This window comes from Anser cygnoides, chromosome 18 (assembly GCF_040182565.1).
Source record: "Anser cygnoides isolate HZ-2024a breed goose chromosome 18, Taihu_goose_T2T_genome, whole genome shotgun sequence".
Classification (NCBI taxonomy): domain Eukaryota; kingdom Metazoa; phylum Chordata; class Aves; order Anseriformes; family Anatidae; genus Anser; species Anser cygnoides.
In genome coordinates this window covers 4,177,306-4,190,773 of record NC_089890.1, presented here as the reverse complement: position 1 = coordinate 4,190,773, position 13,468 = coordinate 4,177,306, and the positions used below count along the sequence as shown (strand labels likewise).

Genomic DNA, 13,468 nt, shown 5'->3' with positions numbered 1-13,468 from the left:
GCTCCCTGGACCGCATTGCTGTTATTCTTTAAGCTGTAGCAGAGGCTAGGAGACCTGGTCGTGGACCAGAGCCCAGCTGCCTCTAGCTCACTAGGGAAAAGAAATCAGAAAAATTCAAAAGCAGGAAAAGCAGCAGATGAAAAGCAGTGTCTAATTCGTTTTCTTTTCCCAATTTTCCACTGAGTGCTTTTCAAGCACCATCTTTCCATTCTCAAACAAGGAGGCAGGCTGCGCCCCACGCCAGCAGCCCAACTAATCAAAACTGACAACAGCGTCCCCACTTAGGGCAACCCATCAAAAACATACCAAACTCAACCACAGGAATCTCTATAGAATAGTGCTTTTTGTTGTTTTTTTTTTCATTCTACGTTTCCCTCCAGAAACTTTCTGAATGAGTCCTGGGGAAGGACTGAGGGTTGGCACCAAGCACAACCTGAAACACCACGGGGGCTATCGGAGCCCTGCACAAGCACTCCAGCACGTGCCTCCTCTGCCGTATGGAAGAGCCCTGTCTGAAATCCAGTTTTGCCCTGCCAACAGACCATCAATTCCCCCTGCCATGTAATCCAAGCCGGACATATTCAAGCAACGAGGCTTTCACGCAAGTAAAACTGCCCATGCCCTCCTCCTCCCCATCATGAAGAGCTGGGCTCCCTCCAACCCCCTTCCCTTCCTCCAAAGCCACACTTTTCTGTGGGGCTGCACATGTAGGGGCCCTGATGTTTTCGATATTTCATCCACATTTGGCTTCGGCACATGAATGACTCTCTAAGCCCCAGTGGCAGAACATACGTGCTTAATATGCTTAAAATTAAGCAGGTGCACATGCCTTAAAGGTGCAGCCACTGCTCCACCAAGAGCGTTGATATTAAACCTCCTGTTCTCAGCAGTGTTTTTTGTTGGGGTTGGTGAAGTATACTCTGCAGCTGCTTTGAACTTCGTGTTTATGAGACGCAGGTTGTACTTTTGAAAACAAACTGGTTTCAGTTTGTGGTTTCCTTTCATCCAGCTGGGAGGCAATCTGAGAAGCTGGCATGGATTGTCCTTGATTCTTGGACACACAAATACATTTCCTTGTAAAGGTACGTACAAGCCACTCAACCAGGCACATTGTGGCATGCTGCAATATTCATCTAGGTCAAGAATTTGTTTACACAAATTCTAAAAATGAATTTGTCTGGGGGGAAAATGATCTCTGTTTAGAGCATAGAGACATGGTAAACATCCATCAGAGCAGGCACTCCTGTCTGCTGCAAACAGCAGAGAGCTTGTTTGAGAGCCTGTTTTATTTTCGTGTTCACTGGTTGAAATGCCAAAACAGATATCCACCAGGGGCTGATCCACACCATGACCCACCTAAGTCCTCATCCCAGATCTCCAAATGCTCAGGCCTAGCTTTAAAAACAAACAAACAAAAAAAAACAACAAGCAAACATACAAACCAACCCCTAATTCACCCAACTTAAAACCTGTTATCACTCGGGATTTCAGTGGTCTGAGAGCAGTACTCGGGCAGCTCCAGGGGATGCCCTCCTCCCTTGGATTGTTCTCACTTATGGATGTTTATGTCTGCTATTGTGAGCTATTTAATTCACCAACTAAGGAAAACATTGCGTTGATCCTGGACCGCTAGATCCTGGCAGGTGCTCTCAGTAGATATATCAAAGCTTGAAATTCCAATATATATTGCAGTTTTAAGCTAGAGTTTAAGGACAGGCTTCTTTAAAAGAGCAGCTTAAATAATTTCACTGAATCCCCTTCTATAGCCCTGTAGAAATATATACACATAAATGCACAAATATAGGTATATACACACATGCATTATATAAATTGGCAACTCTTAATTACACAAGTTCAGCTCAAAGTGCTTCAGTAAATAAACACTTTACCCAAGCCCGGAGAAGCAGAAGAGAAAAACAACTGTGAAATAAATACCTCGCAGACACAGTTACTTCAGCAGGACTCCAGAGATTACCGTTTATTTAGTACTTACAATCTGCTCAGCAATGTACAATATACAAAAATAAAGAAATCAGGTTTTTGGGGACCCTCCAAGGGCATGTCAGCCACACACCCGGTGCTCCTGGAACCTCCGACCCTCGCAAAGCCACCTCTCATGTTATGAAACTCTTCAATTTCACATACTCCACAAACAACTCAAAATAAATGCAGACTGACTGTGGCGATATGGTTCATTCCAGCTTTAGAAACGCGATAAATATGGAAGAGGGGAAGCTGGAACTGAAGAGGGATCGGTAAGTCTTGCAAAATAAAAATGAAAATGTTTTGGTAGAACACTGCAAGAGCAAACCCAGGAGAAAATGGACAAAACTGATGCAAAGAAAACTAGTAACATGTCTACCATCTTTTGCCTAGATGGTATGCAAAGAGCTAGGAGAGGGATTATGGAAGAAAAGGGAAAATAACTTGTTTTTTTCTGATACTCTGAAGGAAGTCAGCTGCTGCCAACCACATCTTACACCTCAATGAGGTTTGTTGAGTCAGGAGGTTGGCTTTTTAAAACGCTGTGATTCAGACTGACATACATATACTTGTTGTATATACTTGAATAAATCCAGATCTATTGTGATTCTTTCTGTTCATCTTCTGGGGCTGCAGCATTAAGTGTTCTTACTTATATGAACTTACTAGGGAAGGGAGGATAGGAACCTCCTGGCTCATCTCCTGTCCTTGCAGACATCACACAGAGGACATCCATCCCATGGGCAATGCTCTTGTAGCCAAAAGCGAACCTGAGCTGACACCCCCAGTTTTCTGAGATGCATCAGTGTCTCAACAGAACAGGATAAGTGCAGATTAACGTAGACAACAGGTCTTCACTGTTATTATACATTGCAGTTGATGTGGCAATTCCTCTCTCATCACAGTATTGCGCCTGAGTAGGGTATCAGTCACCTAAAAGGAAATGGACATACAGAATCCATACCAGAAGCCCCCTTCAAAAAGAGCCCTCTGGTTTGTGGTGCAGGACGTGGGTGTAAAGACTGCGCAGCTGAAAGCTCTGACTGCAGATTAGTAAGCAACTCATTAAAGTTGCAAGACTTAAATAGGTATCCAATACATCAGGAATTGCAATTTCGCATTATGGTTATTTAAATGGCAGCTTAAATGCTTACAGGACTGCAACAATGAGGACTTGGTTTGGGAATTATCAGAACTTCGAGCTCTGGAATGACTTAGAATAGAGTAAAAACAGTGAAAAAGAGAAAAAAAAATCTTTTGGATTCAAGACTTCAAGACAACCTTAAGAGAGGACTCCTGAACAAACACTACCACAGGAGAGAATTCAGAAAACATCAATTTGTACAGCTCACTGCATAAAGCTTCTGTAAGCACAAATCATGATTCAGGATCTAATTAACATAACCTGACGCTAACACCCTTTCCAAATTGAATAAATGATTTGGAAGAAGAGTTGACTTGTATGTTTATTTCTATCATTGCCTGATTGTGTACTAAGTGCGTGAGCCATAAAAGCAACATATGGGAACTCTGCACTGTGATATAACCCCCAAGAAGCTACAGCCTTCCACTACAGGTAAACCTCACATGCTTTCTTGTTGCCTGTGTGTCTCTAAAATGCTTCACATCCTCAGCTGTGCAAGTCCTGTTAGTCTTGCTGTGCTGATAAAACATATTTCTGGAAGGTGGTTGCAGCTGAAAGACAGATTTACTGATGACACAGTCCAAAAAGATGAGAAGTGTTTTAACCACAGGGGTAGAAGAAGAGCGGGCATGCCTTTAGCATTATGCACTGAGTATCACAAGATAGACACGTCTCTGCCAAGGGAAGCTGGAAATGCAACTTGTTCAACTTTCTCATGTGTAAGCTGCATGCAAAATATTAGTGCCATGGTCAAATAAAACATTCTACCATTTTAGGCACATTGCCTAATTAGAGGCTATTGTTATCTGAGAACACTGTTTTTGCAGCTGTCAGGAAATTAAATAACCCAAGGGTAACTTGGAATTAAATGAAGCTGTACAAACACAGAGCCCAGCTCTGAAATCCTGACTCTGACAAGTAGCTTCTCTGCCTTCCAAGGGACTGAACATCTAACTAGGGCATGCAACTATCCTTTTCTATCATGCCACAGGATAACATGATACTGGTCCTTCTGGAGTGGCTGATGTCGTAGCTGTTTAGAGACTGGGAACTTGTGAATCCATATGTATGCACAGACACTGCCTTCTCTCTACTTAAATAATCAGCACGTCCTGAGGAAAGACCTTCAGTACAAGTGTCCACTAAGACCAATCAAGGACTGATAAAAGGAAACACTTACCCTGCAGAAACCCCTGCTTTGGTCTTGTTTTCAATCAGTTCTCCTCTTGCAATCTCTGTAACTTTAAACTTTGACAGCAATCTAAAAACTAAGCTGGTTATACTTTCTTAGTGGCTTTTTAAAAAATTAAACACAAAGGAGGAATGCATTTCCAATGGGACTGGCAATATCAGGTGAAACGCACAGAAACGTCCATTTGGAAAACGTGTATGGCGGCCTCCTTTCTCAGCTCTCTGCCTGTGATTTCTGTCATGAGAAACAACTCTGATAGCAGCAGAAGAGCAAGGAGGCCTGGCCAGGCCAGACACGGATTTAGCAACAAATGGCACTGCACGAGGAAACTGAGTCATAATGCAGGGTGGTTATGATGTGGTAGCACCCTTCCCACCTGGCTGCAAGCAGGGGAGGGGTAAGTGACTTGCTACAGACTGCTGGGAGGGTTGCTGGAAAATCGAGTTTTTACAGCAGTGTCTTAGAAGAGATACTCAAATCTTTCGGATACAGTGGTAGGTGATGTCCAATTTTAAAATACAGACACCTGAAAGGAAATCTGGGCTCGAAGTTCAGGCAAAAACTGAACCGTCCCACAAAATGTATATGTTAAACAAGTCGCTCAGTCTCCTTTGTGTATCAGTTTCCTCATATGTGGGGGAAAATTCTTACCTCACAGGGGTATCATAAGACGGGAAGTATGAATGCACTCTAAAAACAAAGCATCATTATTATGTTTGGCTAAAAGTGCAGAACATGGCAAGGTGGATTCCAAAAATAATCATTATGTCCACTCTCGCTGGAGAACCAAGTTAGGAAGACAAATCCAGGTTAGGCTACAGCCTGCTCTCAGGAAATCAGGCTGCTCTCTTCCTTCCTCTTCACGGGATAATGCACTGCTAATAATGAGCAAACCTGGAAAATCAAAACCAGATCCGAGCTCCACAAGCTGGAGTCCGCTTGTGAGAAGGAAGAAAGGAGAAGAAATTAGCTTTTTTTTAATGGTAAGCAATGAAAGATGAAAAAGTTTGGCTCTAAATGTGTCCAGAGCATGGACACGGGTCTATCTGCCCCCCTGCCCAGGACTCCCTCCTAAGTGCACTTTGATGCCCCCTCTGTGCGATGACCAAGATGTCCCCAACCTGCCGAGCACGGCTCTCTGCTTCCAGCCACGAGGCCACCAGCCTGCCCGCGGCGCTCAGTGGTTTCACGAGCACACAGGCTCCATGGGCTGAAAGACCCGAGGACTTCGTCTCTGGCAATTGGGCTACAGGAACTGCAGAAATCAGCACATTTCCCACTTCCTGACAAAAAAAAAATATAAAAAAAAATCCCTGTATTTCAAAATCTCTTGGCAAGGGCTTTGCTCGCAGAATCTGCAAGCCAGGGGTGGGGAGGACCCAGCCCTGACACATGCGGAGGGCTCAGGTTCCCACCAGCACGGGGCAGCAAGCAGTGCCTGCTGCTGAAAAACCAAGAATTTAGAAAGAAAAGACGACCAAAAAAAAGGAAACCAATGTGGATAGACTCATGTTTTCAATTCTTTTCTATTTTCAAGTAAAACAGCCCAAGGAGTTTTTTTTTTTTTTTTCCCCTTCCTTTTTTAAATTGCATTTCAGATGATATTTCACCGGGCTGACAGAGCAGTGCAAATAATTACATTTCAAACAAGACTGGAAGATGTAGCCACGAATTCCTAACAGTTGTATGACTGTAACCTTGAGGCTGTATGACTTAATCCTGAGCAAGATTAAACACTAAGATACAAGATTTTAAAAAGATTATGGAACTTTTTTTTTTCATAAAAGGGTGCTTTTTCCACCATAATCTCCAATCTGTTCCACTGTGGGGATGATTTATTCAGCAGGTCTGCAAGTGTACCCATTGTAAAAGGCTTTGTGAATCCTTTGGGACAGAAGCTACCTCAATTATTATTTATCACGGCCCTTGCCTGTTACACTATCAAAGCATTTCCACATGTTTACTAATTAATCTTTATAAAGCCTGTTACGAGGTGATTTAATAGGATTATCCCTATTTTTCAGATGAGGAAACTGAGACACAATGAGAGACTTGTCCAAGGTCAAAGAGAGAAGCCTGCAGCAGACCTGGGGACTTGAGCTCCAACTCCTTGTCCCTTCACCCTGCAACTGCAACAGCAAAGTCTCTCGCTGCAGAAAGGCTTGTTTCCCCAGCGGGCGGCCCTTCCACAAACCCTGAAGACACAGGACTTGGGCCTGACAGACACAGGGCGAAGATGATGGCTGGCCTATGTGTTGCTGTCAGCTCAACATGGAAAAGAAAGACCATCCCCTCTTTATGTGTTTTAGGATGGTTAGTGTAGGCTCATCGTTTCTAGATTAAGGTCACAGCACTTACGAAGGGGATGCCAAGGTGGGGAAGTCCAGTTCCTCATCAGGTGATGAACCTGAGAGAAGTGAGGCTTGAAACTTATGGTGTGGTCTAACTTACTAGCAGAGTTTGGGAACTGAGGGTTGGATGCTTTCAGCCTTGGGAAAATGAGTTTATTTCACTGCCGTATCACCGATCCCTCTTGGAAAAGATGCTCAGCTCTCCCTGCGCTTCAGTTCCTGACCTGTGGTGGGGGGTAACAGCACTTCCTCATCTCTCACAGGGTGTTCTATAAAAAAAAACACTTAGGAAGCACAGAAAAAAAAATGCCTAATTGCAATTTTACCAATATTTCAATATACAAATGCTCAAAAAGTTTTACAGGGTATATACAGCCTTGTCCCTTCCTGGCCATGGGGTGCACCATTTGCTGCCCTGGCTTGTCTCCACCAAGCCAGCACACTGCCATTAGCTCCAGACACAGGCAATCAACCAAATCAACCAACTCCCCTTAAGTCCTGCCTAAAATATCTCTCTCTCTCTCTATATATATATATAATCCACTGGTGGAAACAGCATGCAAATGGCCAAATGCTCTCCAGCAGAAACAAACAAGCAGGGCTGCTACATCTCTGTTGAGCTGTATCTTGCTTTTAGAGATCAACCTAAAATTTCAGTGAATCATTCCATTGTTTCAGCCAGAAAAGCATTTTTTAGGTCCTGCGTTTATAAGAGTGGTTTGATAAGAGCAAGCCATGGTATCTATCTACTCATCTGTCTCAGATTGGAAAGTGTTAGGAAGCAGCCAAGATGTAATAAATTTAAAGGAGGAAATCATGGCCAGTCAAGTGGTTCAGGAAGAGATGTCTGGGCTTTCTCACCACGGGCTGTGAAACAAAAATAGATATTGATACACACCCATCTGCAGGAAGAAACAGTGAAAAATGTGTCTTATTTATGCAGTATTTCTTTAAATAGGAGCAGAGAAACTGGACCAAAAGTCTTTACGTGGCAGGCTACAAACATAAGGAATAATATGTGCGATCAAGATTTGCAAACCCATACACGTGTCAGCACTAAGGAGAAGCTGAGGTGATCCTTTACCCAGGTGACACAAACCAGACCTTGGAATATTACAGATTTCTCATCTTCCCTTCCCCCAAAAGATTTAAGTACCAAACCTTACTGCCTCTCAGGAGGGGTCAGAAATCCCACATCATCACAGCCCCCCAACATGCATATCGATCTACACTGACACACATGCATTGCAGCAAAAACCCTTCTGAGCAAGCACACATATCCCTCATTAGCCCGTAGTCAAATCCCCGTGTTTTTAATTTGTATTTAGGTCATTAATACCACATTACTTAAAAAAAAAAACCTGAAAACCACAGACACAGTATAGTCTGGCCAATACAGAGATCCAAAGGAGAGTGATTGTGCACGTGTTTAATAGAGAAAAACATCTTCTGCCTAGCAACCAGCCGGCTCTCCTGGCGGTCCAGGGGAAGGAATTCAGCGCTATAAATGTCAGCAAGCAAATTAAGCCACCGTGCCTGAGATACAAAGGCCTAGTCACTGGGCAATAAAAAATTAAAGGAGAAATAGTTACAGGAGAAATATTCAAAAAAAAACAGATGTATCTAATAGCTTGCTTCCCCGAGTATCTTTAAATAAAGTTACAGATTGCTCTCAGCTAGATGGGTTCTGTGCTTGCACTTATTTATAAGCTGATTTCTTGTCCATTTTATATACAGGATGAGAGAGAGGATACTGAAAGCAATTTACCATTTTGATATTATTGAAAAAGGGACTCAATGTGGTACTAAAGTATACGATGGTCCTGAGTCCAAGGTCAGATAGGGAACAGGTTGTCTGAGGATGATGGTTATCAAAACAAAGCACTGCCAGCAGGGGAGCTTTTTTTCTTTTTATCCTTTCTTTTTATTAGAATGAGGTCAACGTTTTAAGAATTCTGACAAAATCTCTGCCGCTCTAACTAGTCAAGGCTTTTCAAATAGTCCCATTATTCTTAACTTACTGGGCAATTTACTGTGAGGTCTGAGATTAGTAGCCTCCTCCTTCTGGAAGCTGTGCAAATACACGGATTTCTGGCCTTAGGGAAGTCACCACCCACACTAGGCAGCCCAAGAAGGTTAAAGGAAGGACTGCCACCTCCACTTTGAGATGAACCCACGTGTGGAGAGACTGACAGCCTTGCTCTACACTTACACAGGGGATCTGCACCAAAGGAGGTGTTTCCCCCTGCTGCTTCAGTACTGAAATCCAAGTACCCTTCCCCTGCTTCCCATCCAGAAGAGATCAGTCAGGACCTAAGTCTGCTGCTGGCAGTGACCAACATGAAACGGGCTGGCTGGTTCCGGGAGACAGAAGCCCAGAGTACAAAGTGCTGCATTCCCCTACTCACCCTCAGTTCCCTTAAACTGGAAGAAGCATGTTTGCCAGCCCAGAAACCACAGGGATTCACTCCTCCCTTAACCTCAGCATTTGATTTCTTTTCCCCTTCTCTGATACTTAAGCTCATTGCCTGCAGAGAAAAACTGCATGGAAGGGCCTCCAGCCCAATGCCAAGGCTGGGCAGGCAGCGTGCTTGCCTAGCAAGAGGCTGCTTTACACTGTTCAGGACAGCTTCACCTGGGTGACAGACTGCCACAAAACCCTTTTATGCAGATGTTCGTGGAGCAACTCAACAGCTGCCAAGGTCACAGAGGAGGCTGGGTCAAGGCAGCAAGAGGCTCGGTGCTCTCCCTGCAATGGGGAAAGACGCCTTCAAACTCCACATGCTGCCCTTAAACAGGTGTCAAAAAGGGGGACTTCTTTTTCCATCATGAACAGGGCAGAAACTCAGAAACTAGAGCTTGTTGCCTTCTAGGTGCAGTGACTATCTTGCCCCAGAGATGTTGTTATAGAGGAGCTCCTTCTGCCCTAGCACAGAGCCAGGGCCCTGTGGTGGTCATTCTGGGAAGGTCTTTGCAAACCCCCCAGCTTTGTTTCAAGTAGATGCAAGAGATACAGAAAAAATAAATAATCTGAAGGTAAACCATAGACATCTCTCACATCCACGCAACTGGACCAACTTATACAGGTGACACTGGGTGGGCTCTTCCTTCATATGGCTTATAGAGAACGCAGGTGGCTGAGGGAGAGCATTAATTCTTCCTTTCACACTGTGCTGTACAATTGGAGAAACAATGTAAAACAGGGCTAGGTGAATGGCTCTTCGCTGAGCTACCCAAGCAGAACTATTGCTAAACCTAGAAGTGGACTTCCAGGGGAAGAAAAAAAAATGGAAGAACAAAACTGCAAACAAACCAGCTGAAGACACCAGGATCAGAAAAGAGATGAGTATAACAAACCACACACCCAAAATGCCCTTTTCCCCCCAATAAAAGGTCCTCTGGATACATGGTAGAGATGCTGGACATGACAGCTGCTAGGAATGCCACTGGAGGAACGCTGCCACACCATCATCCCCCCAAACCCACCATTTTATCCAGATGGCACCTCCAGGATAGCACCACAATGCCAGCAACTGTTTCCCAGTGGGTTTCAGAGAGCATGGCTATCTCCAGGTGTGCTTTGCTTTCACTGCGTGAGACAACGAAAACCCGTGATGATGGAGGGAGGCTGGAAGAGGGACAGACTGTGCAGGGAGCGCAGGGGCTGTGATAATATCTGCACCACGCACAGGTAGCTCCTGCTTTCAGCCAAACCTTGGGAAGAAAAACAGATGAAACTCATATATTCCTGTACGTCAGGAAGCAGCAGCCACTTGACTCTTCTGCCACGTGCTGGCTGCACAGCAGGTGATAAACGCAAGGATTTTACATGGCTGTCCACGCAGCCCAGCAGCCGAGCCACTTGTCCTCACAGAGGAGGGCCCACGGCCAAGCTCCTTCTGCTAATTCATCTCGGCATCAGCCAGGAAAAGAGCCTTCTGTGCACGGTCCCCCTGTGTCATTTCGCTGAATAAAATTCTTCCCCATTAACAGGCCAAAGCCCAAGAAACGGTGCCTGGAACAAACGAGGTTCTGTGCAGATCTAATCCCCACCTCAGCGCCAGGGAATTAAAGCAAAGAATTAGGCTGTGGCCGTTCCCTTCCAGCATGATGAATGCTTAAGCAGGTTACGGCTTTGCACTGCAGACGTTTTCTGGGGAGAAGTAATGACTTCTTTCCCAGCCCAGCTCACTTGCTTCTCTCAGGGAAACAAGCCTGAGGATTATTTTTTGACAAAACAGTTAAGAATGATTACTGCATGTCAGTATGCTTGAAGTGTTAACCTCAAGGATTGCTGAAAGTGCCAGTATTTCTCCAGTCTATTCTTCTCCCCGCAGTACTGTTTGTGCCGTGCAGGACGAGGGGCCTGGCTAACTCAAGGTTCCAGGGCAATCCTCTCACTGCTGCCACAGCAAAAATTCGTATCAGTGCCTGAGAGAGAAAAGCCCCAAATTTCCTCAAAGAAATGCCTACCCTTCAGAAATGTGCATCAAGTTTTTAAGCCTTGCAAGAAGAAAAATTACCTAGAGAGGAGAAAAAAAAAAAACACAAAAAAACCTTCTTCCTGACAGACTTGCAGCCGACACTGCTCACCAAAGGTGAACTTGCCCTGCAATCCTGGAGCTGAACCCAGTGCTTCCCTAGTGAGACCAAGAGGCAGCTGATCCACTTGAGGCAGGGATGATTCGTACTGCTCTGCAAGGAGGTGGGAGGCTGCAGCTCGTACAGGTTTGGATCCTCCCTGAGTCCATGGGCTGATTGCACTTTTTATGTGAAGGCCGAGTGAGATTCCTCCTCCTTGGCGGCTTATAGCCACTGGGTGAGGGGAAGCAGGGAGCGAAGCAAAGCTCTTTCACACTTAGGTCCTGAATTCCTTCAGACCATGGAAAACTTTGCAGCACATGGAAATTAGAAACAGGGATGAAGCAACAGCGGGGATATCCCAGCAGGGCTAACCCTGAGACAGCAGCTTTGGAATGGGTGGTGACAATTCAGAAAGAAGAGGTTTGGCTGGACACAGTCCCCCTAAGGGAACAGGGTTGTGTCCTCTGCATCATTTAAACTCTCCTAACATGAGTCTTGCCACCAGAAGTCTTTCACTTACCAGCAAAGGTAAGGTGACGAAGCTGCCAGTTCTGTGACACTACTACTCATGCTGGGTTTTGCACCTGACTTCAATGCCCTGCTGAAGCAGAGGATCACCTTCATGTGCCCCTTTCTTCCCTCCTTCCCCTGCATTGCCTGTAAGATGACCATTACCCCTGCAAATCTCCGCTTTAACACCCCAACTGCACACCGTGCATTTGACAAAAGGGATGCTACGTGCTGTCAAAACCATAAGCCAACAGAAGGTACATGGGTACTGTAACTACCAGCAATAAATTCTCATGCACATGAGAACCAAGGTAGCAAAGTCAAAAGGGTGCAAGCAGAGAGGACTGCTGCTTTGGAGTGCAGCAGCACTGTCTGGTTCACAGAGAAAACCCGGGGCAGCAGCAGGACATGCAGTTCCTCGAGGACACAGGACTGGCTGGATCCAGGATTTGCTCTAAGTACAACCACTGGCACACAGTGCAACACAAACCCCCACTGCTGATGAGCAAAACCTCTGTTTGAGCTTACCTTTGTTTCAAGCTGGAATCATTTCCAGAGAGACAAACAGCAGCATGGCCTGGTAACGCTAGAGGCTGCGCAGGGGTGGTGGCAATACAGATTTGCCACCAGCGATTGAACTGAGGGATCTACCTTGTGCCAGCTGGGCAGAGAAGTGAGCCCCACGGATATCACAGCTTTAATATGACACTGAAGGTGAGCAAATCCACATGGACAGCACAGGTTCAGTGACGCAGACTCCCTCCTGAGGAGGGGAATCTCTGGATTTCTTGCTCTGCCACATGCTGCAGTCCTTGGGAAAAAAATTCTCCTCCTCCGGTGACTTCTCTCTTATAATTAAGCTCTTAGAGGTAGGTTTTGCATCCTACTATAATAGGGAGACCAAATTTGAATTCATCTCACCCAGCTAACACCCATAATAGAAAAGACAATATTATCAATAGTAGCAATAAAATGTTCATGCATATGCCACCTGAACAAATGCAACAAGGGACATTCTGGCAGCAGGATCATAAGTCACCACATCATTTGGGAACAAAACCAGAACACGTGACTTCCACTTCCAAGCAAACCCCACAACTCCCCAACTACAAAACAGCAATAGCTGTCAAGATCCATCCACCTATTGTCAACATAGCGATTATTTTAGGAAAATGTTTAAGCCACCATTATAGTATTCCAAAATGTAATAATTTATTCTATGTTTATGAGTACTCCTGAAACAGAAGGGGGAATAATTCAGCAATGGTATTGATTATAAAACATTGAATCTGTACTAAGTAAAGATGGTATAGTTCTTCATTTTCTCTTTAGGATCTGGGTATCACAGAACCATTGAATATTACAGTGTCACAAGTAGGTACTTGGCAGTTAATTCCTATTCAGGAATGAAATCCTTCTTTTTCATATTTTAATGAATTTTCTCCGAACCGGTAAAATGTGTAGACTTTGAATTCCAACCACAGAAAGCAGCAATTGAACAAAAATAATAATAGCTGCACAACACTTCCTCATTCCACTACCTCAATAACACTGCTACAAACAAAACCTCCCCACATGATAAATGTTATTACAAACTATTTCCATCCGCAAAGCCAAACTATTCTCTCCATCCACACTTGCCCGACACCAAGCATCTGCAGCTCCCAAGCGCCTTCTTTGGCGCACAACTGCCTGGCTCCACTT

The 13,468-nt window shown here is 44.7% G+C and overlaps 1 protein-coding gene and 1 long non-coding RNA gene across 2 annotated transcripts in view; one reads left to right on the top strand and one right to left on the bottom strand.

Annotated features, from left to right (window-relative positions):
• The window catches only part of CASTOR2 (cytosolic arginine sensor for mTORC1 subunit 2), a 127,718-nt gene that overhangs the window by 48,892 nt on the left and 65,358 nt on the right, over positions 1-13,468 (bottom strand). The gene's annotated exons all lie outside the window — the stretch shown is intronic.
• On the top strand, positions 4,476-6,478 carry LOC106041068 (uncharacterized). The gene is made up of 2 exons (XR_001210284.3): positions 4,476-4,813; positions 6,344-6,478. It is a non-coding gene; the product is annotated as an uncharacterized lncRNA (long non-coding RNA).